Source organism: Bos mutus, chromosome 1, assembly GCF_027580195.1.
Source record: "Bos mutus isolate GX-2022 chromosome 1, NWIPB_WYAK_1.1, whole genome shotgun sequence".
Lineage (NCBI taxonomy): Eukaryota > Metazoa > Chordata > Mammalia > Artiodactyla > Bovidae > Bos > Bos mutus.
The window spans coordinates 88,770,985-88,797,549 of NC_091617.1; the positions used below are offsets into that span (position 1 = coordinate 88,770,985).

The following is a 26,565-nucleotide window of genomic DNA, read 5'->3' on the forward strand; positions in this document are numbered from 1 at the left end:
GCCTAATGAAGGTCAGCTGGACTTCCTGCTAAATATAGTGCAAGGATATTAGGTAGCATAAAGAGAATACATGTTAAGCATTCTCACCACACACCCACACAAAGGTAACCATATGACAGATGTGTTAATCAACTTGATTGTGGTAATCATTTCACAATGCATACATATGTCAAATCATTGCATTGCAAACTTTAAATATATACAATTTTATTTGTCAATTATACCTCAATGAAGCTGGAAAAATGATTTAAAGTAAAAGCAGAAGATTTATAGCTGCTATTGATTTCCTCCCCCAAAATATGAGAAACATAGAGACATTTTCATAAGCTGACCAAAAAAAAAATTAGGTGGCACTGGACTACTGACTGACCTTCCTCCGATATTTAGTTTTTTTGTGTCCCTGAAAATATAAAACTATCTTTAAAATGCTGATTTTTCCAATTGACTGGCGTAGAGTTGATAATAAGATGATCAAGTGTGACTAGTGTGGCCTGACAGCTGTATGATACAATACCAAGTCCTGAATTTTTCTCCTAATGATAGAAATACACTGATCCAAGTTCTCATATAATCTAAATTAAATGTATCTCATTTCTACATAAATTGTTGAACTGCTATTTTAGATGAATAGGTTTTACCCTATATTTTCTCATCCTTTTGACACAGGTTCCAAACCACTGACTGGAGAAATCTGTAATACTGAAAGCAAAAATTTATAATACTGAAAGTTTCAACTTGAGCCAAGTCTTGAAGTACCATGAGACTTATATTAATAATAGTATCGTTTATTCATTTAATTCCAGCGAATTCAAAAGCTACATGATATATCAAAGTACCTGTCATTTTTTTTCAGTATTCTTATACAAATTTTTGATACGTGTTATTATTTTATTTTTGTATTTACCCACATATTTATTATTTCCAACACTCTTCATTCCTTCCTAAAGACCTTCTGTCTGGTATTATTTTTTTGCTACTTTAAGAAACTCCTTTAGCATTTCTGATAGTAAAGGTCTGCTGGTGATACATTTTCTTGATTTTATTTTATCTGAAAAATATTTTTGTGTTTGTTTTGTAGCATATACTGAGAATTCTGAGTTGAAAATTTCCCTAGTAATTTGAAGATGTTGGTCTGTTGATTTCTGGCTTTCATGTTTTCTATGAGAAGTTAGTTGACTGGAATTATTGTTACTCTGTCAATTATGTGTCATGTGTCTTTGGTTGCATTCAAGTTTTTTCTGTATCTTTGGTTTTTAGAGATCATTTTCTTTGTATTTATCCTATGTAGGGTTTGCTGACCTTCTTGAGTCAGTAAGCTAATGTCTTCATCAAAGTGAGGAAATTTTTAGTCATTACTTTTTAAAGTATATTCTCTTTCACATTCAATTAACATATTGTTAGACCTTTGAATATTATCTCACAAGTCTTTGAAGGTCTGATTATTTCTTAAAACCTTTTTTTCCTCTTATTTTAATTGTATATCTTTTATTCATTTAGCTCCAGTTATTGAGTTTAGTTTATTGAATTTTTCCTCTGTTATTTCCATTCTTTTCTTTTTTTTTACTTTACAATATTGTATTGGTTTTGCCATACATCAACATGCATCTGCCACGGGTACGATACAGGAAGCTTGATATATGTTATATTGGCCTGCAAACAGGTGATTTTAGAAACTGGGAGAAAAGCAGATCATTTAGTCTACTCTTTTTACTTATTGTTACAAATTCTAAAGAAGAGTTGGAGATGCTAGTCTATATGATAGGATGTTACAAAATATTCTTTAGGGTTGAAGTTTTTGTTTCCTTTCTGTCTAATAGGGGAAAAGAAAACATGACCACCAGTGCATGCACCCACACACACAACACACTGTAGCAAATAGAGCCCACTGTTAATATACATAAATCCTTTTAGACTGGAAGGATTTTATCTATTACCAAGTTGTTCACGTTTAATTTCTATTCACAAAACTTAAAATAGTTCTCTTCTGTTGGGCACTGGCCTTTATGAGGATTTCTCCAGCATCTATCGTTTTAGCCATTCTCTCTCCTTCCTGAGCTTCAGATCCATATTTCTACTAGCCTCCTGCTCATCTTCATCCCGATGACCCACAGAAACTCTTTTCCCTCACTCTACATCCAACCCACTTCTTTCTTTTGGGCTCCTAAACTCAGAAGATGCAACTGCCACCCAATAATCATATGATTGTGAGGGCTGGATAATGTCTCTTATTCCTTAATTAGGTAACAAGCTCCAGAGAGCCCATGAAACATTTTTAAAATGTATATATTGTATTGTATTATCAATGGCTTTGTCTTATTCAGGTCATCTTTTCCTCTCAAGAATAATACCTCAAAGAACTCTGAACAATGTGATATAACAATATAGTTGGTGCAGTGTTTCTGAGCTCCACATCCAAAGATTTAATCAATTGCACGTTGAAAATATTCAGGAAAACAGTTCCAGAAAATTCCAAACTCAAAACTTGATTTTGCTGCCCACAGTCAACTATTTATATAACATTTACATTTCGTTAAGTATTACAAGTAATCTACAGATGCTTTAAAATATATAGAAGGACGTACCATTTTATATAAGACCTGAGAATCTACAGACTTTGGTATCCACAGGAAGGGGGGATGGGACTTGGAACCAATCCCACCTCCCCACTCCTTGGAATGACTATAAGTGAATTTATCCTGAAACAAACAAACATTTCTTCATATGGAACAATGGTTCAAAAAACTCTGGTCATCAGGAACAAAGAACAGTGATCCTTGAAAGATGGGAAATAAATAAGACTGGCACTATGATTATATGATTGCCTTAGCTTTGTGCCTAGAAAAATTTCCAGGCTTGGCAGAGCGAGGGGAAACCAAGTGGAGCCTGACTGTCTCCCTAAGTTGAGGAGACAGAATTGTGAGTGTGACACACACACACAGAATCTAGCCAAAGCATCTAGGGCTGACAAGACAGATTTCCAGAGGGAAAAGAGCTGGACATGGGCAGAGCTGTAACTCTTGACGTTCAGCTGAGTACTGATTACTGCATCAGGTGAGGATAAAATAAAAGCATAAAATGAAACTGAAAGTATGAAAGGGAATAAAATAGGGTACTATTCCAGGTGGGCTGAGATAATTGCCTGTTTCCATTAGCCAAATTAAAAAGCCTCGTAATTCATGGGGGTGTCAGTGAGAATACTCAAAAGGGGACTAACTAGTCCTAAATTAAACATTGCTTTGGTCCTGCTTAACAAAGTTTTTCAAGCCAGCCACAAAAGCAGCTGTTGTCTCAAAAGAATTTAGGCACAACATGAAGAAAGCTTAAGAATATAGGAATATTAAAACATCCAACATGGTAAAAATCACATGTCAGGCATCAAACCAGAAGTTACAAAGCAAGAAAAGAAACAAAAACTTTGAACCATGAAGACTGGAAATATCAATCAATCAAAACTGACCAGCAAGTCATACAGATGATATATTTACTAGATAAGGATATTATAATAGTTATTAATATTATAATTGTATTCTATGTGTTCAAGAAGCTATAGGAACAATTAAACATGCTAACTAGAGACATGGAATATACAAAGACTCAAAATGAGTTTCTGGAGATGAAAATTGCAGTATCTAAGATGAAAAACATACAAGAAAGAAATAATGACAGATTAGACTTTGCAGAAGAGAACATTAGTGGAATTGAATACATAACAATAGAAACTCTCCAAAATCAAACACAGTTAGATAAAAAGTCTGAAAAATAAATAGACTTTCACTGAGCTGTGGGATAACTTGAACAGGACTAATATGCGAATCCCCAAAGGTGGGGCAGCAAAAAATAATGGTTAAAATCTTTCCAAATTTGATAAAAACTATTAACTCACAGATTCAGAAACTGAGAAAAAAAAAAAAAACTCAAGTGCAAGAAAAAACTACACCAAAGCACATTATAATCAAATTACTTAAGACCAGTGATTATTAGAAAACACAGAGACAAAATGCAGAACAAATATATATTTTCATATATGTGTATGTGTATATGAAAGATTTCTCATTGGAAACAACACAATCTAAAAGATACTAGGGCATCAGCTTTAAAGCACTGAAGAAGAAAGTGTCAGCCTGGAATACTTTACCACTGAAAGTATCTTTCAAAAATGAAGGCAAAATACAAAGGTTTTCAAACACAAAACAGCTTTATCATCAGCAGACAGACATGCATTACAATAAGTGTTTTTTAAAAAAAGCATTTTAACAAGAAGGGAAATGATACTATATGGAAATCTATGTCTACACAAAGGAATGAAGAGCATCAGAAGTGGAAAATACACTGGTAAATATGAAAATTCTTCATCAGCTTTGTGAAAGTATCATTAATAGACAATTGATTGTTTAAAGCAAAAATAACCATGTATTGTGGGAGTACAATATATTGACACTTTAAATGTATGACATTTTAAAAAGCCTGGGAACAAAGAAATGAAAATATAGTGTAATAAGGTTGGTACACTACATGCAAAGTAGAATTGTGTCCCCTAAAGGTAGACGGTGATAATTTAAAGACATATATTATAAGCCATAAAGAAACCACTTAAATACCATAAAACAGAGATATGGCTAATAAGGTAGTAAAAAAGATGAAATTGTCATAAAATACTCAATTCAAAAACAAATAGTAAAAAAGTGAACCCAAAACAGATAACAATGGGTTTCGGGTTTTGTTGATTTTTTTCTCAGCAAAACCTCTTTTAAATCCAGAGCCTTATTGGTTAAGCTGAGTATAATAAACAGAACAGTAACAGTGCTCTGGTTGAAGTGGGGGTGGGAGAGCCTAGATCCCCCGCTGCCATCCCGCAGTGGGTCCTGAGGCATGAGTGGCTCACAGCACTTTGGGTAACCCACTCCCGCCCAGAATTCCTCCTGCCCAGACGGAGAACTGAGGAGGAGAATAACACCAAGCTACTGACCCGTGATTGAACTCTAGATTTTTCACTCACAATTAATTTCAGCAAGCTGCTGAGAATAGAAAAATATGGGAAGCTTATGAAAACGACCAGGAAAAAAGAGTGAAGAAAGGCAAAAAAGCATAGTGAGCGTGTCTTGACAAACCTAACCACAAATCTATTTTTTTTTACCCAGGATGAAAGTAAATATTAGGTATTTGAGCTGATATTTCCATTAATATTCATTAGCATTTGTTTTCCTTAAACTGTATTAGCCATTTGGGGGTTTCTGATACATGAAGACAACCCAATGCACTTCGGACGTGCTGAATTTGAAATAAAAACAACTTATTAGTTTCAGTGAATTAAAAATGCCACACCCTGCATATCCTGCCAAATAAGCTGAAGGCTGAAGAAATATCTTATTCTTCTGAAAAGGCCTCTTTCTCCCTTTTTCCTTTTCATTTTAATAGTGGAAAGATAGTAAAATAAATTCTGTGATAATGGCCTTCATTACTGTAAATTGAAATCAAATACTCCATTTTCAATCTCTGTCTCAGATTTGAAATGATTATGCTGATATGTAGTAAAGAAAACAGACATATAAGGGATAATTCCAAATAATGTGATTTTTTATTTCGATATAATGTGTGTCCTAAAAACAAACACAGCTAAAATATACGGCAGAACTTAGCTATAAATTTCAGTGTATGGTTCCCTGAACTATAGCAGTAGGAATACTGTTTCTGGGGTAAACATTCAAGTGTTGAGAGGATTCATTAACACAGGTAAGACTTACGATGGCAGCAGCACCAAACCTGTGAACAGTGCAGCTGCCGTTCAAGTATGAGAGCATGCTTAGGTCTGACCAGCTTCATCATTCCATCTCACGCCAGTAGCTACAAATGTTTGGTCCCCTACTTGGTATCTTATTACTCCCTTTCTGTGGCTGCGACTGAGCTCCATATTTTATATTATAGGTTTTTTTGTTAGAGCAGTCTAAATGAGGGTTAAAGCAATATTATCAACTTTTCAAAATAAAATTAAAAATTGTGATCACTATATAAATGGTTTCTCTTAAAACTCTTCAATCCAATCTTGCTTCTACCCAAAGCAAGGTTATTTTGAAAGCATGAATAGAGCGGAAGGCAAGATCAGTGATGTCAATGAGCTTATTTTACCTTCTAGCATGTGTGAGGATATGAAACCTAGTCCTGTGTATCAACTGCTTTTTTTAAATGTGCATTTTTAAACATGAATTTTTTAAAAAATCAATAATGTTGAAGTTGAATAAATAAAATTTTAGTTTTCAAAATTACACTCATAGGCAAATTAATTATTTGACATATATGACTCAGGTTTAGCATTATTATAAATAAGGTTTATTACTCAGTCTGACTTGTGATCAAAGCTTTCACAGTTCTCCTTTGAATCAGTAGAGAATATATTTTTGTGCCTATATTTTGAAAAGAATCTTATTCAAAATTAAAAATGATAGCGCAAATCTCTTAAAATCCAAAAGGAACCATAAAAATGTATTAATATAGGTCTAATACTATTAATTCTTTAATTCAAGGATTGCTAGGACATTTTATACCTATTCACAAAAACAGAGCTACAAGAGAGACTTAGTTATCTGTCTTCAGTTGGGTAAATGTCTAAACCTATTACTTCTCAATGGAAATGAGAGATGGAATATGGAATAAGTTGAAAATATCCTTCCAACTATGCACATTCCCTCTCCCTATCAAGGAAAATGCAAACTGCCAAGCTTAACCTTTAGCCAACCCTCCCCACCCACCTTCCTAAGAACTCTCATCTAACTATCTTCAGGATAATCTCTACAAATAAAGACTCAATAATAATAATAATAATAAAATAATGACAAATTCTTATATTGGGCTTCCCTGGTGGCTCAGATGGTAAAGAATCTGTCTGCAATGCAGGAGACCTGGGTTCTATCCCAGGGTCAGGAAGATCCTCTGGATAAGGGAATGGCTACCCACTCCCAGTATTCTTGCCTGAAGAATTTCATGGACAGAGAAGGAGCCTGGCAGGCTACATACAGTCCATGGGGTTGCAAAGAGTCAGACACGACTGAGTGACTAACACTTTCACTTTGTCTTATTAAGTGTCACTTTACTATTTACAAAGCCCTTTTGTCTTTTTTGAGCCTCAAGTAATTCTATGAAGCAGTCATGGTATCATCCCATTTTATATGGTCAAAGAAATCAAGGGCTTTCCCCAGTTTCCACTGTATGTGCTTGAGCTAAGGGCTAGAATTTAAGGTTACCTGACACTCAGTTTAGTTCTTTCTCCCGTACAACACGTCTCCTGTGTCATACTAAGATGGTGTTCCCTGAATTTAATAATATTTTTTATTTAAAGGTTGCTCTGACTTAAATGTAAGTCAATTACTTCATTTAGTTCCTTCTTATGTTATTCCAACTTCTGGGTTAAGACTTCTAAAAAAGATATAAAAGGGAACAAATGGAAGAATTTCCCACCCCCAACACATTATATTTTGGCAAATACATATTTAAAACCATTCCTAGGCATACGTTTACCAAGGACAACTGAGCAAAGAAAGGGGTGTGAGCTGATGCCATATATCAAAAATTCATGGCCAGAGAAACAAAGAGAAGATTCTGAAACAAGAGAGAGCTGATCTAACTCAGCTATGGACCCAAAGATGAGACCCTCAAAGTCACATCAGCTTCATAAAATAAATAGAAGAAAAATGTACTCCACTAGGAATCCTTGCTCAGAGAGGAAGTCACATGGGAATCAGGTAAAGAAGACTCCCACACTGTAACGGAGGCAAGTGTAGACAGACTGAAAATAAATGTAATGGAAACCCTGAAAACATAATACAGAGGAAGAAGAAAGGAAGGGAGGAAGAAAGAACAGAAAATATCTAGAAGGAAATCATTAACATCATTAACATTTGCTTCATGCTATAGCATAACATCATCTCCATAAGTGGCTCAGATGGTAAAGAATCTGCCTGTGATGCAGGAGACCCAGGTTTGATCCCTGGGTCAGGAAAATCCCTTGAAAAAAGAAATGGCAATCCACTCCAGTATTCTTGCCTAGAGAAATTCACGGACAGAGGAGCCTGGCAGGCTAGCAGCCCACGTGGTTGCAGAGTCGGACACAACTGAGCGGACACACTTCCACTTTCTTTCATAGCATAACTTAAGAAGAATAAGCCTTCAATAAAGCATGAGCTCAAAGATAAGATGATTACAGCACAAATGTAAAAAGAAGATTCAGCTGAAATAATATTATCACAGAACTAATTGATAAACCAGAGATAACAAGGAAGAATAGACACCGCTGAATATGAAATTTTAAAACAAAATAAAAGTTCAATTAAAACAGCATTAATAGAGAAGATAAAAGATAAAAACCCCAAATAATGGTAATTGATGTCTCTGTGCTATAGAAACTATCAACACAAATGAAGCAGAAGCTGTAGTGAAAGATATAATAGCCAAAAAAAAAAAAAATCCCTCATACCCTCATCCCAAGTGAAAAAAAAAAAAAAACTGAATATGCAAATCAGTTCCAAGAAAATCTGATACAGAAGGCTCAATATAGAACTACCTGGGGTGGCTACTGAGCATCAAGAAGAAAGAAGAATCCTTTAGTTTTAGCATATTGCTACTACAATGGTTAATTTATGTATCCACTCAACAACACCATGGTTGCCCAGACATTTGGTTAAACATTATTCTGGGTATGTCTAAAAGCGTGTTGTTTCTAGATGAGATCAACCTTTGAATAGGTAGACGGAGTAAAACAGACTGCCTTCTCCAAGATGGGTGCCTCCAGTGCAGTCAACTGAAGACCTAAATAGAACAAAAATGCCGAGTAAGAAGGAACTCTGCCTGCCGGACTGCTTGAGCTAGAACATTCATCATTTCCAGCATTTGGACTTGGACTGAAACAATGGCTCTTCTTGGGTTTGAGCCTGCTGACTTTCAGATGACCCCACACCATCAGCTCTCCTACTTCTCAGGCCTGTGGACTCAGAATGGACCACACTTCAGTTCTCCTGGGTCTCCCACTTGGAACTTCTCAGACTCCGTAATCACAGAGTCAATTCTTTATAATAAATCTCTATATAAATATTTTACATATAGGTTATCTATCCATCTATATGTCTTTTTGGTTCTGTTTCTCTGAAAACCTCTAATACACCTACAAGGAAGAAAAAAAAAAATCAGGCCAGCCTCATCTCATATGTCTTCCAATAACATACAACAGCAGAAGACAAGAGAAATATTCTAGTGAAAAGAAGCCACAAAATTCTAGTGAAAAGAAGCTAATCAGCATCATTCATTCAGTCAGATCTTTCTAGTGTAAAAACAACAGACATTTTGGGACCTCCCTGGTGGTTTGGTCCAGTGGCTAGACTCCATGCTCCCAATGCAGGGGGGCCTGGGGTTTGATCTCTGGATCCACTCCAGTGTTCTTGCCTGGAGAATCCCAGGGATGGGGGAGCCTCGTGGGCTGACATCTATGGGGTCACACAGAATCGAACACGACTGAAGTGACTTAGCAGCAGCAGCAGGGAACTGGATCCCACGTGATGCAACTAAGCGTTCGCCTGGAGCAACTGAAGACCCTGCATGCCACAACCAAGACCGGCTGCAGCCAAATAAACAAATAAAGATTTTTAAAAAACATATTTTTAAAAATGAAAGAACCAGGAATATGATGCTAATGTGCCCCTTTCGAAAAAATTATCTGACAATGAAATCCAAACAAATAAGAGATGAATTAAAGATCAAAGAAATTATAGTACAAAGACAGGTGGGAAACAATACTTCCATTTAAATACAGTTAAAACAATGAAATTATAATTACAGAATATAAACACTATCAATCTGGATAATTTAAAAATAATACTATAAGAGCATTTGAGAGATGGGCAAAGGGGAGATGGAAAAGTGATAATGTTGGTGTCTTTATTCTACACACCTAAAACTGGGGGGAAATATCTTTAAACCTTCTTCACAACCCCTTTACAACCTCAGAAGGATAGTTAGGAAATACTCCTAATGGAGTAGAAACATTTTCTTAGAGAAATAGCACTTATATCATGATACCATTTTTATAGTTAATCTACTTGACTACACATAGAAAAATCCAGGTCCATCCATTGTCTAACTGTGGCCATTTATGGGTGGTGGCATTCCAGTTGACTCACTCTTACTTTTTATTTTTACTTTTCTGAATAGTTTGAATTATTTTTAAAACGATAAAGCAATTTTTCTTTAAAAAATACTAGGAACTAATATACAAAGATCTTGACAACAATGGGAATATATCCAGTCATTCTTCACTTGTTTTTCATATAAAATTTCAATTTCTAAAACTATCAAGTTGCTCCATAGTTATTGTCTTGCTATTAAAAATCTAACACAGTATTTTAAAAGGATGACTCAAACTTCTTTCTGTATCTTCCCCTGTACTCTTTCTCAACAGAGAGAGCTAGAGAATGTTTAGAAGGAAGAAAATTAGACCTTCCACTGAACATATATGATTGCAGGATTTGCGTTTTACCGCCACAGTAAATAAATTAAAATGACACAGATACTGTCCTAAGAAAGACAGAATTCATAAGTGTGGGCAGTGGCAGTAGGTAGATCTAAGTTTGTACACAGACTCCCTCATTTTCTGGCTGTGGACCTTGACGAGTTCTTCTATCTGATTCTTAGGGGATAATAATACTGAACACAATATGAGATGCTGCTGCTGCTAAGTCGCTTCAGTCGTGTCTGACTCTGTGCGACCCCATAGACAGCAGCCCACCAGGCTCCCCCGTCCCTGGGATTCTCCAGGCAAGAACACTGGAGTGGGTTGCCATTTCCTTCTCCAATGTATGAAAGTGAAAAGTGAAAGTGAAGTCGCTCAGTCGTGTCTGACTCTTGGCGACCCCATGGACTGCAGCCCACCAGGCTCCTCCGTCCATGGGATTTTCCAGGCAAGAGTACTGGAGTGGGGTGCCATTGCCTTCTCCACAATATGAGATAGTAGTAACTAAAAAGACAACGTGTGTAAATAAGTTGGTACATAATAGGTCCTAAGTAAAAGACAGCTATTAGTACTTTCAAAACAATTATTTTTATTTCATTGAAAGTAGGGACTGGAGGAAGAACCATATTGGGAGACACTCTAGAAAGCTCTCAAAAGGCAGTTTTTGCCACTCCCACGACAACTATTCAGTTATCTGTGTCTATGGTGGCAGAAGGGAACCTTTTTGGAGGAGTCAGGCACTCCAGTTGTCACAAGGAAAAGCAGCAGCAGCAGCCTCTTGCCCTCCTCGGCACCTTGTGACCCTACAAGCAGCACGGCCGATCCTGGCCTCAAATAGAAAGAAAGCCTCTGCTCATTCTTTCATTTCAAAGGTGTCAGCTTTGTAGCATGTTTCTGGATTAATTTTTATGAGCCCTCAGAACATATCATTGCCCAAGTCATAAAGTGCAATCAGATTGCCTGACTTCTCAGAAACCAGGCTTGTAAGATAGTGCTGAGTCTTTCCGGGTGAATGAGTGACCGAAATGAACACCCCTCCCAGCCCTGCGCTGAGCCCTGGCACCACGGGCCGTGACTCTGCTCTTATCACTGGGCCTCAGAGATGCTCTGTGGGCCAGCTTAGGGAGCATGTGCCCTGCTCTGCACGCCTGCCCCTTCAGAGGAGGGCGCTTACAGGACACACAGCTGTGCAAAAGTGGTCAGTCCTTCAGAAAACGGGCAGGGCACGTTAGGCTGGGCTTTTGTGCAAAAAGAATAAACACATGCTTTGTGGAGATGAAAGATAAGTAAAGACTGTTCTGGCTTGCAGGTCCAAGTCCAATCTCTTATGTTCATGGAGCCCATCATCTGAGTCAGGAGCGCCAAGTTTACCAATATATGTATTTGTTGTTTAGTATCTAGGTCCTGTCCAACTCTTTGCAACCCCGTCAACTGTAGCCCACCAGACTCCTCTGTCCATGGGATTTTCCAGGCAAGAATACTAGAGTGGGTTTCCATTTCTTTCTCTGGGGTCTTCCCAACCCAGGGATGGAACCCACATCTCCTGTATTGGCAGGCGAATTCTTTATACCGCTGAGTCACTGGTGGCTCTGTCTGCAATGCGGGAGACCTGGGTTTGATCCCTGGGTCGGCAAGATCCTCTGCAGAAGGAAGTGGCAACCCACTCCAGTATTCTTGCCTGGAGAATTTCATGAACAGAGGAGCCTACTGAGCTACAGTCCATGGGATCACAAAGAGTTGGACACAACTGAGCAGTTAACACAAAAGGTACAAAAATACTTTGTACTACTTTATGAGGCATCCTAAAAAATTCTGACCTCTCAGTTCTATGTCCAAAACTGCTGTGGGTCAGGGCTCTGACCTAGGTACTAGGGGCTGAGGCTGGGAAATGCTTCCATGAGCATGGCTCACATTTCTTCCATCACACGTATGTCCTTCCAGAAGGGTGGAGTCTTCAGAGGCACAGTTACCATCCTATTTCTCTGTAAGGTGCACATCTGGCACTAACAGGGGTTCCCTAAGTGTCTGGTGAATAAAAGACTAAAGGTATTAATATAGAGTAAATTACAACAATTTTCCAAATGGACTTCTTACTCTCAATCTTTATCTTTCAAATCACTGTCACACTGCCAGTTTCCTCTCCTCCAAATATTTCACTCCCTCACTCAAAAAGCCTCATTGACTTCTATTTGCCTATACAGAAAAGGCTTCTTTAGCCTGGCCATTAAGGCCATACAAATGTTTTCCAGTATAATATTTCTAAAATCTTTTCATATTTCCTGGGTACCTACCAAACTTGCCCACTCCCTCCTCACATACCTACATGCTCGCATACAAGTTTTTCTATTAATCTGGAACCCCCTTTCCCTACACAGCTAAATTCCACCTTGCTGGACTTTAAGATCTAGTAGAAAGACGCCCTCAATAAATGATAAATAGTCACTGATACTTTGGTAATTAATTTCTTCTCTCTCATTACATTTTTTAAGAACAGGGCTAAGTACAGCCTCCGCAATTTTTTTTTTATTGAAGTTGGTTTACAATATTATATTGTTTTCAGGCATATGACACAATGATTCAATGTTTATAGATTACAATCCATTTAAAGTTATTACAAAATAATGGCTATATTTCCCTGTGCTGTATAATATATCCTTGTTGCTTATTTTATACATTGTAGTTTGTGTCTCTTCATCCTCTACCCCTATCTTGCCCCCTCTCCCCTTCCTTCTCCCCACTGGTAACCACTAGTTTGTTATCTAATCTGCGAGTCTGCTTTGTTATGTACATACATTTGTTTTATTTTTTAGAGTCCACCTGTAAATGATAACAGAATATTTGTCTTTCTCTGATTTATTTCACTAAGCATAATACTCTCCAGGTCCACCCACATTGTTCAAAATTAGCCTCTGTGATTTAAGAGCTCTGACTGGGCAATCTCTGTGTAAAGTTTAGTTGTAAGAAAAACTTTTGTATTAGTCAGAGTTATCCACAGAAACAGATCCAACAGGGTGTGTGTGTGTGTGTGTGTGTGTGTGTGTTTATGCGACTGCAGAGGACTGGTAAGTCCAAAATCTACAGGGCAGGCCAAAGACCCAGGAAAGAATACAAGACAGTAAGCTGGTAGAATTCCTTCCTGCTCAGGGAGGTCAGCCTTTATTATACTCAAGCCTTCAACTATTTGGATGAGGTCTACACACATCAGGGAGGCCAATCTGCTTTCCTCAAAGTCCACCAATTTAAATATTCATCTCCTCAAAAGAAAAAAAAAAAACCTTCACAAAAACATCCAGAATAATGTTTGACCAACTATCTGAGCACCACAGCCTAGCCAAGTTGTCACACAGAATTAACTATCACACCTTTCTACACAGCCTCCTCTTCATACCACCACTTCCAATCACAAAAGGGGGAGTTTCTCTTGGCCCTTGGCCTCTTTATGTCATCACAAAAACCAGCTCCAAGGATATTGCACTCTACTCAGAATATGGGCACAGAAAGGCAGAGAGTTTAGGGGGAGGGGTGGGGAGGCGGTAAGTTCCCCTTAGCACAGCTGAAATTTGCAGTCACTTTCAAGGTAAATAAAAGGAAATGATTATAGATAATTCAAATAAGTTGCAAGTTCCTAAAGAATAGATTTCTGGTTCTACAACTACATACAGCGTTAAAGTTGTATACATCCGACACCTGCCTGAGAACCAATTCCTACCCAAACAATTCCTCTTTTTAATTCCTAGAATGGTTGCTCTTCTTCCTATATCTTTTTCTGCTCCTCCTCCCTCCTGGAAAAGAGGTTGAGCTATCTGGGGACAGACAGACCTTCCTGAGAAGGTAATGGGTTAGGTAACTACAGTTCAAAGTCCAGCCAAAACCTTCATCCTTATCTCACTGTCAGTTGTCATATAAGGAAATAGTTCAGGCACAGAGATGTCCTCCCTTCCTTGGGTCATGAGTTATTTTCTCATAGTTTTCCTAACTAGCCTTCCCTTAAAATGGGAGCTCAAGAACAAACCTCTGCCATGTTTACCCCAGGCCCGAACAGAACATGGCTTAATTTCTTTTGGTATGAGATGGGGAAGATTTGGCCTCCTTGAGGGTAACAACCCGTGCAATTTCTATTATTATCTGATCTTTCCCCTGATGTAGTTGAGCATAAATTCAGTTAATGTGGGCTTAGGGGTTTTGCTGACAGGCCTCTAGTGCATGATACGGGATACACACCTACAGAATTATTTGCCTAGCACATCTTGTCTAAGAATCAATTCCCTCTCCACCTCCACTCTCACAACTCCTCCCCATCTACATTTTTTTACCACAGGAGCCACTGTAAGGGTACATCAGGCCCCAGCTCCTTGGTTACTGTTCATTCCTTTTCAGCTAAGCACTGGACTTAAGCTGATCCACAGTCCTTTTTGTGGCTTGTAGCCTTGGAATGAGCTATGAGTTGAACTAATCTCTCTCCAGTGGCTCTATACTTAAGATATAAAACTCAGGTACTTCTGGTAAACAAGTCTTCCACCAAGTAGAGAAAGGCAGTCTAAAATGAGAGAGAGTAAAGCCCAGAGAGTAAATGCCCAGAGAGGCATGTGAGATTGAGAAAAATCTTGACAACTTTCTAGTCCCTGGCTCGAAGTATTTATAACTCAGTCGCACCTCTGTTAGTCCTGTGTTTTGATTATTCAATGCTTCCTAGAAGTCTATATTAAAAAAAAAAAACAAAAAACCCACCAGTAACCTTTCTTTCTTGCAGAAGGTAATTCATGTTTCTAACATCTGTAACCAAAAACTTCTAAAAATCATATAATGTGGCCAACGCCACATTGTCTACTGATAACATCACCTGACTGCTGGGAGAATTGAGATGATTGATGGGAGAAGCACTTTGTCACATGTAATATACAATACAAAGATATGATTCTTCTAAAGTCTTCATATTCAACTAACTGGGAATAAAAATTTCTGCTTTAAGACCAAAGGGTTTGTCATGCTCCACAATTTCCTTACTTTCTCATACTTTTTGTAATACATTATCACTTTTTATGATCTGAGATTTATCTAATAAGAAGTTATCTTTACAGCAATAGAACTCTGAATACAAATGTAACACATCATAGAAGTGCAATAATAACATCTGTAAAATGGCCCATTGTACATCTAAACATATAATACCTGGATGATGAGGGATCTGTGAAGTTAGCAAGACATCCTGGAGCTATTTTAAATATTTTTAAACTTCTAAAGACAACTATATAAGCACTGCACATTTATTTACACAAGTTAACTATAACATCTTTTTTCTTTGGGGCTAGAATTATATCATTTCAGTCTGACAACTGTCTACATCACGTTGCTCAAAAGTTCTGATTGGCTGTTGATGATATCATATGCATTTCTCTGATGAAACCGAGGGCTCAGACTGTTACCAGGTTATAATATGCAAACTGAGTACCCACAGCAGAGTGGACCTAGGGACAGAGACAGGTTGAGAGCCAAAACGAAGGAATCTGCAGCAGGGAACATTGCTTACACATTCCTCTGCTTACACAAACGTCATTTGAAGGAGATAAGTATGGGTTTATTTACTAGGAAAAATGTTTAAAACATGAAATAAATAGGGAAAACTAAAAAAGGGGTCCTGGGTGAGGAAAAGATTGGTAACTTCTAGACTGCATGGTGTTTCCCTAAGCATGTTTCCCCCAGTATAATTCTAAAGTATTACAACGGAGTTATAAAAAAGTTACATATATATATGTGTGTGTGTGTGTGTGTGTGTATATATATATATATATATATACACTATATTTGGGCAATGCTGGGTCAAACAAACTTGTCTGTTTTGCTACCTGCTTTCTAGTAACCATTAACATCTTTATACTTGTTGCATTTCCAAGATGGCATCTCCCTTTTGAGACATTTTACCAGACTAGAATCTCATGAAACGTATCTTGGAGAAAGCCGATCTAATAAACTCTCATAAAATCTTTCCTATTTGTATTACCTGGCCCACACAGAGATTTCTAAACAGAGCTGGCCCCATCAGTTGGCAGAATATATGAAATGAGAGTTGCTTCACACAACCACCAATAGATCTCTTCCACCTCCCATCAAACTACCTTAATTTTTATCTGTAAAGCTCCATTTCTTTGGTTCTTGAATACTCTTTGTTGTTCCCAATTCAGATGCTCCTAAGAAGGGAAACAAAGGAGGCCAGATTTCCTGAAGAACTTCCAGGAAAACACCTCCAGCAGCAGAGCAGGGTGAACAGAGAGCCCTGAGGATCTGAGTGAATGGACCTCGAAACAGCTAAAGGCTCGACACTGATCAATCAAGTCTCCTGTTGGATTCGACATTCATGCTCATTTTATATTCTACACCATAATACACCCAAGTTTGCTTTAATATAAAACTGCTTTCGGCAAAGCGCCCTGCGCCCGCTAATCTGTCTCTTGCTTCAACAGTGTTTGGATCCCACAGGCCCAAGGCCGCCCCTTGCTCCAGCCTCCCGGCACCCTCCAACTTCCAGCCTACTTTCCAGCCTCAACCTTTGGAACAAAGCACTTAGTCATCCTCGGCCTCCGGGACCAGCCAACACTGGCTTTTTGTTTTGTTTGTTAGTCTGTTTGAGCTGAGCTCCTTACATCAACCAGGAACTCCCAGGTTCGTCAGAGTTATTCCACCAAGCGCAAGGCCACGGTAACCCCCAGGTCGGCCCGCATCTGCGGGGGCTGCTACACTTACCTTTCCCAGTGCCTCTATTTCCACCGTGACTCGGCGCCTTGGAAGGAGTGGGGATGTCCACCAACCGGCCGAGGACAAGTGCCAGGGCGCCCGGCATTTCCGGAAGATGCCAAACCAGTGTGGCGCAGGTGCTGTCCCATGATGAGTGAGGCAAGACCCTGGGTGCTGTGGAAACCTCCGTGGCCCGGGAGAAGAACCAAGCCGAGTGCTTTTGGACCTGCATGCCCTCCGTCCTGCCGTGCAGACCGCCCGCTCCTTCTTCCTGGAGCTCTCCACGCACGCCCGCGAGCACGTGAAACTCATCAAGAAGATGAGGACTAGATCCTTGGCAGCCCAGAGGCCCCTGAGGGGGCCCTCTGTACCCATCCGGAGTCAGGGCTTCGGCCTGAGCCTCTCCTTGCAGCCCGTGGGCAGCGTTTTAACCGCTCTCGAGCTCTCTTCCAAGCTGTGGACTACATGGAGACAATAAAGCGTTTTGTGTGGAAAAGCAAAGGAAATGTTTATTGCTTGGCAGCAAATATAATTGGTATTATAAGATGCACTGTGTTATAGCAGCTATTGGGGACCCTGTGTCATTGTCCGTCTAGATGAGAAACAAGCCTTGGGGGCGGGACTTTGGTAAGACCCTCAGGGAGTAAATAAGAGAGGAGAGACACTGGAAGGGGAGGTAGGTGAGAACCTAAGCAGTTGTACAGAGGCCAAGGATGTGTTTGGAATTGTGGGCAGGATCGTTCAAGTGGGGTGTTCCCACCATCCCCCAGAGAGTGGGAGCAAAGGGCAGAGGGGGAAAGCAGTGCTGGGGGAGCTGGTCAGTGGAGAGGCGGCCCCTGTTCTTGCTCCAGAGGCTCTAACTCTCCTTTCTGATCTGGAAGGCGACTCTTTGCCCACAGTAACCTTTCCCTCAACTTCCTCTTTCTCTTTCTGTTCCTTAACCTCAGTTTTGTTGCCCCTTCTTGATTTCCTCTTCCACTCTCCCCCTAATTTAGATGTAAGGTTTATTAATGTCTCTGTGTTTGGGGGTGGGGGAAGCTGGGAGGGACCAGGATCAAAGTTGTGTCGTCTCCTCTTGTAGAGAAGGGAACAATTTCAGTTCCTTTAATCTCATCCATAAGATCTAAATGGATGTGAACACAATGAGGAAGGGAAAATAACAGTCCACAGTGTTTTCCCACTCTGTGCCAACTGACATCGATGCCTGTGTTGGATGTGTCTTTCTCTATCATTGAGTTTTTGCCACTTTCCAGCTTTTTAAATTGAGAACTCTTTTTCAAATCAATTTATCAGGAACAAAGAAAAATGGTGTTATTTTTAGTGTATTTGCCATTGTTACCAGTGTTCAGAATCCATGAAGGGTAACAGAAAATAACCTTATGCCTTTCTCCTCACTACCTCTGCAAGCTCGTTCTTTCATACTGGTGCTCCTTGTCCTTTGGATGGTATTCAGTGCCAGACTTTGCTGGTCATTCTCAGACTTAGCCAGAAAAATGAGAAAGTCCTTTGCTCACTGTACTCCTCCAAACAAGTTCGCTTCAGTTATTAATCTGATGAGTCCAGTTTAACCAAAACTCTGAGCTCCTTTCAAAGTTTATGCTTCTCTACTCCCCAGTGAAGACAGCTTTAGGCTGGGCCTGGCAGTGGGGAAGGGCTTTGGGCTGGCTATTTCTTTAACTTCCCACCTCCTTCTTCCACCTGCTTTGCCCCAACTAATTGATAGAGTTTGTGACACCTCCAGAATTAAAGGGTCAGAGGAGAAAAAGGAAGGACAAAGAAGCAGAAAATATCTTACTCGTGTCATGGGTGATACAGCTGCTCCCTGGGCCTAGTAAGTGTTTCAAGTTGACTCTCTCATAGGGTGATATTTTAGGTCCTTGGAAGATTCTCTCTCTTCTGTGGACTTATACTTGCTGTTCCTGTGATAAAGGTATGAATGTCTTTAGAATTGGTTTCTAATACATCTGTCATCAGTCCCTACCTCCTGCCTTTTCTACTGAGGTCTCCTTGCTACCCCAGGGAGCTCTCTTAGGTAGAATCTAAGGCAGCCCCAAGCTAGCTCTATCTGTTTCTTGCATGTAGTTCACAAAAAGCACACACTTCAAAGGGAGTGCAGTTACTTCCTAAGCCACAGTCTTCCACTCAATGTGGAAGCCAGCTACTGGATCTAGATTTCTCAAGGTGGAGTCAGATCCAGGTCCACAGGGTCACTTCAGACTGCAGGAGCACAAATCAGGCAGTCTCCCAGAAGCCCTGGTCATGGATCATGGAGTGAGGGAAAAGCACCTCCTTCCCCGTCTCCGTGGGCTGAGGGTATTAGCAGCATACTGACACTCTCTCTAAAGAAACTTTCCAATTTCCATTCATTCCTGATCTCTTCACATTTAATCCTTTGGTATTCCAAAGTGGGTTGGGGGAGGGGTTAAGTTTGCAAAACAAGTTTGAACATCTCTGTTGGTTTCATGCATGGTGACTGATTTCTCCTACAATACAATTAAAGTTCACATTGATAACATTTGAACTAAGATAGTATTTAAATAGGACTTTCCTGGTGGTACAGTGGGTAGGAATCCTCCTGCCAATGCTGGGAACACGAGTTCAATTTCTGATCCAGGAAGATTCCACATGCCGTAAGCAGCTAAGCCTATGCACCACATCTCCTGAACCCATGCAACTACTGAGAACCTGTGCTCTGCAGCAAGAGAAGCCCCTGCACCACCACAAGAGAGAAGTCCCTGTTCGCTGCAACTGGAGAAAGCCTGTGTATAGCAGCAAAGACCCAGTGCAACCAAAAAAAAAGAATTCCAAAATTTGAAAACAAGAGTTAAGAATGGTCTGAGTTCAGCCTCCACCTCCATGAAGCCACATAGGCATTTGCAGAACCTTAGAAACGCATGCATGAAGCCATCCCCACTGACAAACACTGGGCTGTTTCCACCCTTCCTATTAGAAAGAAGGAAGCTGAGGCCTTCAAGAGTTAAGAGATTTGCTCAGGATCACACAAGTAGGGGCAGAAAAATGAGAACCAAATCTTCATCCTTCCACCTACTCAGATAAGTTTATCATTATGTGGTCTTGGCCAGCACCTCCAAATCTCGAGAAACAGAAAACGTGCATGGGTTGGGCAGCCTCTGTGGCCCTATGCTCAGAAGCCTGGCCTCAAATCCTGGCTCCCTGTGCACCCCACTGAGTGAACCCGGGGCAAATCTCTTGTCCTCTACGCCTCACGTTTCTATCTGTAAAATGACATTGATGATGGTGGAAAGAACATAATGGGTGCTTAACAGGAAAGTGCTTTCCAAACTGCTACGCGTGTGTGCTCAGTCGCTTCAGTTGTGGCCAACTCTGGTGACCCTATGACTGTGGTGTGCCGGCCTCCTCTGTCTGTGGGATTCTCTAGGCAAAAGTACTGGAATGGGTTGCCATGCCCTCCTCCAGGAGATCTTCCCGACCCAGGGTTTGAACCCGTGGCATCTCCTGCATCTTCTGCAGCACAGGCGAACTTTTAACCGCTGAGTCACCCAGGAAGCCCCCCGAACTGCTATACCTTGGGCAAATGTTAACTGCCTTTATTATAACGATATGGAAGAAAGGGTGATGACGGTGTGTTCAGGATAACCTCAGTCTTAGAATTATTATGAGGTTTCTTATAAGATCACTAATGTGTAGTGGGGAGCTTCCCTGGTGGCTCAGAATCTGCCTGCCGATGCCAGAGACGTGGGCTCGATCCCTGGGTGGAGAAGATTCCCTGGAGAAGGAAATGGCAACCCACTTCAGTATTCTTGCCTAGGAAATCCCATAGACAGAAGAGACTGTTGAGCTACAGTCCATGGGGTCACAAAAGAGTCGGACATGACTTAGCAACTAAAACAACAACGTGTAATGACATTTGATCATAAGAAATGCATGACCTAAACAAGTTCCAATATTTTTCACATAACCTTTTGTAGCTATAAGGCTATTACCAAGCCTATTAGAAGTAAAAATACTTTAAAGAAAGTGGTACAGATCAGATCAGATCAAATCAGTTGCTCAGTCGTGTCCGACTCTTTGCGACCCCATGAATCGCAGCACACCAGGCCTCCCTGTCCATCACCAACTCCCGGAGTTCACTCAGACTCACGTCCATCGAGTCAGTGATGCCATCCAGCCATCTCATCCTCTGTTGTCCCCTTCTCCTCCTGCCCTCAATCCCTCCCAGCATCAGAGTCTTTTCCAATGAGTCAACTCTTCGCGTGAGGTGGCCAAAGTACTGGAGTTTCAGCTTTAGCATCATTCCTTCCAAAGAAATCCCAGGGCTGATCTCCTTCAGAATGGACTGGTTGGATCTCCTTGCAGTCCAAGGGACTCTGAAGAGTCTTCTCCAATACCACAGTTCAAAAGCATCAATTCTTGCGGCGCTCAGCTTTCTTCATAGTCCAACTCTCACATCCATACATGACCACAGGAAAAACCATAGCCTTGATTAGCCGGACCTTTGTTGGCAAAGTAATGTCTCTGCTTTTGAATGTGCTATCTGGGTTGGTCATAACTTTCCTTCCAAGGAGTAAGCGTCTTTTAATTTCATGGCTGCGGTCACCATCTGCAGTGATTTTGGAGCCCAGAAAAATAAAGTCTGACACTGTTTCCACTGTTTCCCCATTTATACTAATGGTACAGTGTTAACGAGCAGGAAAGGACGTATAAATTTTGTCTATATCCAACAGCTGTAAAAAAAAAGTTAGATAAACAAATGGAGACTACAAAGCACCACGGCACTAAGGCAGGCACAGCAAAATCGTGTCCAGAGCTAAAGGACTCTCGGCCCCCGAGGCTGCGGAAGAGGAACTGGCCTTTCTCAGAGGAATTATTTGATAACACACCAGAAGGCACCCACTTCAACACCACGTAGTGCGTGGAGTCTTTCTAACGTGAAGAGGACAAATACACACAGGTGCTCCCCAGCAGGAAACACTAGACCTAATTCAAGTCAAGGGCACAGAGAACATCAGGGGACATGGAGAAGCATCTTACAGAGGCTCAGAGAAAAGGCTGCTGGCTTTGGAGGGCTCCCCCAGCAGGAAACCCCGCCTTTTATCCTTGTTTGACCTCCTTGGATTGCGAAATACATGCCATGCTCTCTGGCCTAAGAGCTCTTAAGAAAGAGAGAAATGGGGCAGGAGAGGCGTACTTCATAGGGGGAAAACTTCCATATTCATTGTCATCATTTTCTGGGAGAAGTGAGATAGATCAAGGGACAAAGTTCCACTCCAGTGAAAAACTCTAGTAGTTACCATCCAGTTTCAACCTTCCTATCAGAGATTATATGGTCACGCTTACATTTGTTTTTATTTACATTCATGAACAGCAAGTAAAGCAAGTTTGGAATTGACCGTGTGTAAGGCAAAGCTCTGATCTCTGTGATCAGTATGTGGGTGACTAACGCCCACATGAGCTTAGTGTAATGTGATACAGGTAAACCAAAGGACATGCTGGCCCAGTTAACTCGCCAAAAACCACCTAGATCCATTTATTTCTATTTCATCTTGCTTATTTCCTCAGCAGAATAATACGTGTAGGTAATAAATCACTTAAGTGTTTTCTACTATAATTTAAAAGAACATGTTCAATGGGAGGCACACCAATTTTTCTTTTTTATTAAAAAGGTTATTTTCCCTTTAGCACTCAGTTAAAGAGCCTCTGAAAACCTCACACCACTGTCCATGAGTCTAGTCATTTTACTCTGAAAGGTCAAACTGGGCTCATCCCTGAAGAGACACTGTGAAATTTATTCGAGGCATTTGGGGGACTCTTGGGCATCCAGGCAAGACATGGCTGAGTGTGGTTACAGGGGGAATGGGGAGAGCAATGAACATTCTGAAACGTGACCCTAAGATTAAAATCTCTTAAGATAAAATCTGTGTTCAGTCAGCATTTATTTGCCAAGCTAGGGGCCAGCTCTGGATAATCACTGGATTTTTCAGACTGCCTGAGCCTCTGTCTCCATTCTGTGACTATGAGCCTCTCCACTGGGGAAAGAGAGTCTTAACAATTTAGATCCCCACAGGGAGAAGCCCAGTACCTGGAATGTGATAGTGGTCCCCCACACACTGAACTGTCATCAAACATCTAACAAATCATCAAACCCTAAATGTATTTTTCATCTAACTATTCCCCTTCGGTTGCTTCTAGTCTCCCACAGGGACTGGTGCTATACAGGCAGAAACTGAGTGAATGAGTGAATAAATGGATGTGTTAATAGATGCACACTGTCTGGTTATATATAAAAGCATTTGTAGAGCTTGTGAATGCAATAGTGTTTTTTTCCTAATGTTGTTTGCTCGAATATGGTGCCATTATTCATTATGATAAATGCTGCTTTATATTCATAAGACTTTGTGCTATTTACAAAATGCTTTCACATGCATTATCTTCTTTAATTCTCACAGCAGTGCTGCAGAGTAGATATTATTATCCCCCACGTTAGATAAGAGGTGATTTGTCCGAAGTAGACAGTAAATAGAGCTGGACTTGCACCCAAGTTTCACCACATACACTTAGCAGTCTTTCCTGGGTTAAAGGGTGAGCAGGAAAGCAAAGGTTATAAGCATTTTAAACAGATGCTTGTTTCTGAAGAAGTCCTGGTGTGTAGTGCCCAGATAAAGGAAGTGGCATCTCTAAACTGCTGACAAGCTCTCCCACCAGTCACCTGGCTTGCCGCTGGCTACATCTGCTTCTGAATGCATAGCTGTTCTTATGCCAGGTCACCCGATGGAACTTACGTTTAATTATAGCTACTTGATACTAAAATAACTAGTGAAAAGAGGGAAAATTCAGACAACTAACCAGTTATTATTTTGTCCACACAATGACAAACAACCTCTGGGGTAAATTTTTGTCTTTGAGTTGAGCTGCTAAATTCATGGAGATACCACAATTATTTCCTCTCCAGTTAAATGTCAGCCCACACAAGGAAGCCAGCAGGCTTGAACAGCAGGAGTCAATATTAAAAAAAAAAAATCCGGACCTCAAAATGTGACCTGCTTCCTAAGGCCCCTGGTGCTCTTTTCTGTGCTAATGATCTGTGTTGTTGGCATTGTGGCGGCAGACACACTTTATATCCTAGAGCTGAAAGGACCTTAGAAATCACTTAGTGCAGCAGTTTTCAAACTTTGGAAAAGTGAACACTTAATTCAAATAAACCCTAATATAGAAGGGACTTCCCAGGTAGCTCAGTGGTAAAGAATCCACCTGACAATGCAGGAGACAAAAGAGACGCAGGTTCGATCCCTGGGTCAGGAAGATCTCCTAGAGAAGGAAAGGGCAACCCACTCCAGTATTCTTGTTGGGAAAATCCCATGGGACAGAGAAGCCTGGTGGGATAGAGTCCATAGGGTTCCAAAGAGTCAGATACAACTGAGCACGCACGCACTCACTAATATAGAAGCCCTGATGAGCAAAGCAAATCCATGCAGGTTTGCTTAGGTTGAGGAGGAGATTGTGAATGGCCTGAGGGGGCCTTCCCAACAGGGCTCTGAAAGTAGGGTAATCTCTCATTTTGCATGTGAGGAGATGAGGCCTGGAAAGCAAAACTAAGACAAAGAACTTGGAAATCTGTTTTTGTGGTTCTGCTACTCTTAGAATGTCTATGTCCCTTATCTCAGTTTAACTTTCTTTTCTACCTGAATTCCAGCCTCCTCTTGTGTCCCATCATAAATCCATTGACTTACACCTGCTTACTGCCTCCAGAACCACCATAGCATTCTAATCACTGCTTAGAGAACATGATATTTCCCAAGTGTACCTGAATTCACAGAAGCCCTTGTTTTAAAAAATGCAGATCCTTGGAGTCCCTTCTTTGCGATTCTGATTCCGTTGGTTTGGGGTAAAACCAAAGTAATTCTCTTTGTCAGGGAAGTTTGGGAAATACTTGCTGGATAGAATGGGCCAAGGATGTCCTCTCATAGAGACAATAAAGAGTAAGCTTAAGTGGGCCGTTCATCACATAAAAAGCCAAAGAAAGTCTCAGTGTTGTCAGAAAAGTTTTCTCTTTCCATCATAATCAAGGAATGTCAGTTCTCTGGCATTAAAGAAAAACTTCAACCAAAAAAAATTTTTTTTCCATTCACTTTTGAGGCCTTCGAGGTTTTGAAGGTGCATCACACTGTAATGTCACGTTTGCTGGCTGGGTAGGAAGGCAGACCTCAGGTTGTGACCTCTGCTCCCCCACTGACCACTGCCTCCTGACCGTCTGCTTTTGCCCAGGCACTCCCATGTGACTCGTGCTTTGCCCACAGGGCCTCCTGCAAGTCCTTGTTTCCTTCCCTAGCATGTGCTTTATCCAACATGCTGTTCCTCCCAGCGTGGCCTGGACTCCAGGGTCTGCTGGCCCTTCAGTGCCCTCACTCATCCACTCTAGACTGGCTGTCATGTCCTGTGTAACATGTGTGGAACATAGGTGTCTCCCCCTGGAAGTATCCTAGCCCTCTACTCAGTTGGTACCACCCTTACTTATGACCCTATCCTCCCCACTTATATTTGAGATTTTCCCCACTTCCATTTTGTCTCAGGAAAAAATATTTACATGTGTATCCTTCAAAATCTGGGGCTTGTCTCATTTCTTTCCAGAAACCATGTGGCTGTCACCTATCTCTCCACTGACCTGACTCCAAACCCCTCTGCCTTGGTCTCTGATGGCTTTTCTGTTGATCTTAGAACTGGAGGACCACTCTTTTCCTTTGGAATAATGCTGCCATTGGTGATGCTGGCCTCAAGGGATGGGGTCAGCAAGAACATCGGGCTTCTCAGCACCTCATCATCCCTTAATTTCCTACATTATTATTAGCATAGGCTACTACATGAACAGACTGTAGTGAATATCAGGGGGTAATTAGAGAGAATAGATTTACAACTGGATGCCAAATATAAGAACTGAAGGGAAAGCGGATTTTAAACACATGATACTAGTTTCCTTGTGGATAAACTCCAATCCCTAGCCTGCCTTCTGTCCATTGAGGTCTTCAAAGAGAGAGCCTTCCGTGATCCTTCCCCATATGAATAAGGACCCTCCACTCCATAGATTAATTGTATTTATCCTAGAATGTGTCCCAATCACACCCACACTATTCCCCAAAACACACACATGCACACACATTCACACAGCCTACATGCACAGCCTACACGGGGCAGATGGGCTGTAGCAGCACTCTGAGAGTATCACCCACACTGGGGAGCAGGGGACACGAGGACAGTTTGGGACGGGTTCCAGGGTTCCATATCCTGTCTATTTCAGGGTTACTCTGCAAGTATAAGGTGAAGCTATACCTCTTTATTCTCCATCTCTGCTTCCGTTTCTATATGCGTCACTT

General features: G+C 40.7%; 1 long non-coding RNA gene across 1 annotated transcript in view; it reads right to left on the reverse strand.

Moving 5' to 3' along the window:
- LOC138989904 (uncharacterized) overlaps positions 1–19,138 on the reverse strand; it is a 29,599-nt gene extending 10,461 nt beyond the window's left edge. Inside the window, exons 1-2 of the long non-coding RNA XR_011466082.1 lie at positions 19,014–19,138; positions 17,228–17,679 (exon numbers count right to left, since the gene is read on the reverse strand). This is a non-coding gene — a long non-coding RNA (uncharacterized lncRNA). The remainder of the gene's footprint in view (positions 1–17,227; positions 17,680–19,013) is intronic.
- Positions 19,139–26,565: the final 7,427 nt, after the last annotated feature.